The following is a 3,423-nucleotide window of genomic DNA, read 5'->3' on the forward strand; positions in this document are numbered from 1 at the left end:
AAGTTTATATCGGTCACCTCGAGATAGACCATCTTCATGCATATCAACATTGAGGTAAGAGAGTGAATAATATTTAGGAATAGCCTACTTCATGATTGTGATTAGTACTTGATTTACAGTCTATGTGAGATTGATATTTTATTACTTGACAATAACATGCACTTGCGAATTTGGCACATCACTGGACTTTCTTTTAGCAAGACATCCGGTCAATCTTGACCTCTTTGGACTTTACTTTTGCCAAACATCCGATCAACCTTGACCTGTCTAAACTTTTCTCTTGTCAAGCATCAGTCAACCTTGACTTTTTTGGACTTTTTTCTTTATTAGTCATCCGGTCAACTTTGATCTTACTGGATTTTTTTCTTACTAAGTATCAAGATTACATTGACTTACTTGGATTTTTTTTTCTTTGTCAATAATCTTGTCAACCTTGACCTGACTGGATTTTTTCCTTACTAGTCATCCGGTCAATTTTGATCTGACTAGACTTTTCATTTATTAGTCATCCGATCAATCTTGATCTAATTAAACTTTTCTTTAGTAGTCATCTGATCAATCTTAATTATTGACTAAATTTCTTACTTAACTAGGTCGATTTTAGCCAGACTCTATTAAATATATTGTCAAACAAACATCAAAACCCTACAGGTCGATTATACCAATAGATTGCCGCCATGGTTTGCTCTATTTCTTCTATCGTCGTCGAAGCACACAACATTGATTAGTCTTCTTTGCAATTGCATCCTGCTGCTCAATAAAGGTAGGAACAATTTCGAGGGGTTGCTCAATGATTTGAGACGGACTTTCCAACCTTGGTCAACTCAGTCAACGTCATTCTCTCACCCATCGATCTCCGTCGATGTTGCTGAGTGCATATTTTTAGCCCGATGACAATGTTGTCCGACCTCTTCCTCTCCCTTCCCGTGGGTATAAGTTGTTGATATTGCTGTTTCCAAACAAAGAATTGTAGTTTGCAAGTTCTCTATGCAACGATGTGGAAAAAATGTTCGACATAATGTCTAAACCAAACTAGCATAGGATGCTCTATCAGATTAGCCGTCTCATCTGTCCTCCAGTTCAAACTTTAGGTGATACCCCAAATTGAGACAAAGGTTTGCTGCTATCAGCTTGTTGGGTATTTTTTTCTGCTATCACTTGCAAGTCATGGACTTTATCATGGCCGCATTTAATTTATTTTTTAATAACAATATCATCTAGCAATTTATATGATGAGTATTTTTTTCTGCCATGCTCAAATCAGGATGAACATATCTAGTACGGTTATTTTCTTACTAAATTATTCTTTTGGAAGTTTTGGGTATTTTTTATTAAGCTATTCTTTTGTAGGTTTTCATTACTTCTTGTGTTTATGATTTTTACCAAGAGAAACACCAGCGAAAGTCTATTTCCCATATGAATTAACAATGCATCAAGTTAGTTTATGTTCATCAAAGATGACCTCTGTGATTCAAAGTTTTATGTGGAGACTCTTTTGCCTCTTAGACTAATGATATATCAAGTGAAAGTAGTTTTAAATTCAGCTTCAGAGTTACAGATTTGTATGAAGCAATTACAAAAATCAAATATTCATAGCACTGTTTGGAAACAATCCTTGTTTGGTGGCTCAGCTTATCAGTAACTATATCAGAAAATATTTTAGAAATCTACTATTTGGCACGTTATGTTGTATAAGTTCTTTTTCAACCAAAATATAACAAAGAGTGTTAGTGTCAGTCCTTAGTGCCAATTATGAATTAGACTCAAGTCAAAGGGCACCCCAAATGAAGAGTTCAATTAGCTATGCTCTTCCAGAAGTCGCTAGTGTAACATGCTATGATGGCTATGAAGGAATATATCCCAAATCACACCATTGCAACAAGATGCTTTAGCACTTAAGACAAGCATCATCTTCATCTTCATCTGCTTCTGTTTTATTATGAATGCTTTTGCAAGTGCAATTGAGGAGAACATCAAGGTCAACTCCTGAAACAGATATACAACCTCTACAGAAATGCAAATTTAAGAAATTATCAGTTACTTCAAAAGTCTTAACTCCAGCAGAGTTAGTCTTTAGTTTACTGATGGCACCTCTTTCGGGGACAAAAGCACAAACACTCGTGATTTCTTATTTGCTCCTTTTATAATTCACTTGTATTATTAATTTGATAATCTTTTCCGTACTGCTTTTACCCCTTCACTGTCTAAGATAGTGCAAACTTTTCTCTATCAGACACAGAATCGCCTATAAATTTTCCTCTATTAGGATAGAGTCGTCTATAACTTTTTTTCTGTCAGGGACAAAGTCAACTATAAATTTTTCTCTGTCAATGACAGCGTTGCCTATAAATTTTTCTCTGTCAAAGACAAAGCCGTCTATAAATTTTCCTCTATCAAGAGCAGCACCGTCTGCATATTCTCAAAAACAAAATCACCTATAGCATATATTCCTATGTCATGGACAGAGTTGTCATTTATTCTTCCAACTAACACTTAGTCGTAAATTGATTTTTCGCCTTGAAAGTTCATGGCATCATCTTCACACCAACATCTCAACCATATTGACCCTAATGTCAAGGATCTCAGAGTAGTTGATGCATTAATTGTCCAGTCAATCGGACTACGTCCTTCTTTTACTAGAGTTGAAGGAGATTCTTGTGATGCGAAGGTAAGTAAGAGGTTCCACGTGGCAGACCCTTGACTAGGTCAATATAGAAGCAACGTAGAACAAGGTTAGATTTGGTCAATATAATTAAGAGCTATGTGGTAGGTTTTGAACTCTCGACTTCTCAAACTCTCAACATGCGAAGAGATGCAATAAATAAAGGGGCACAATGATTATTACAACAACCTTTATGGGATGCATCCTTTGGTCTTCTTTCCAAGAGGTATGTCTTTTAGACTTATCTTCTTATATAAGATTAGGGAAGGGAAGCTCTAGAAAGTGGCTATGTTATGTATGATCATCTATGATTTTTCCATCCACTTTTCTACTCTGATTTGAAGGGCAAAGCCAAAGTGCCCCTTGCCCTTCTACTTTTAATCTCTTATTAAGTCTTTTCGGTAGTGACTATTTTTTTGACAATTAATTCTTTGATAGATGATTTTTGGATGGCCGACTCCTCTAGTCAATTTTTACGGTCAACTCCTTCAACTGATCCTACATGGCAAAACTATTGCTAGTTCATTATAAAAGTCGATCATAGAAGATTTGTCAAAAATTTAATCCACTGTCAGACCGGAACATTAAAGGATAATTGTCTTTTCTTTTCCCATACTCTCAAGCTACTCTTGGATGTCATCTCTCTCACTGTTCTAACAGGAGGTCAAAGAAAGACTACTGCTTCAGTGGGCCAAAGCCATGTCGTTTCACTAGGAAGAAGCTAAAAAGTAATGGCTGGTTGTCTGTAATAGGAGGACATG

Source organism: Curcuma longa, chromosome 1 (genome assembly GCF_044706935.1).
Source record: "Curcuma longa cultivar G26 ecotype Majalengka, Jawa Barat chromosome 1, ITB_CL_G26_1.1, whole genome shotgun sequence".
Lineage (NCBI taxonomy): Eukaryota > Viridiplantae > Streptophyta > Magnoliopsida > Zingiberales > Zingiberaceae > Curcuma > Curcuma longa.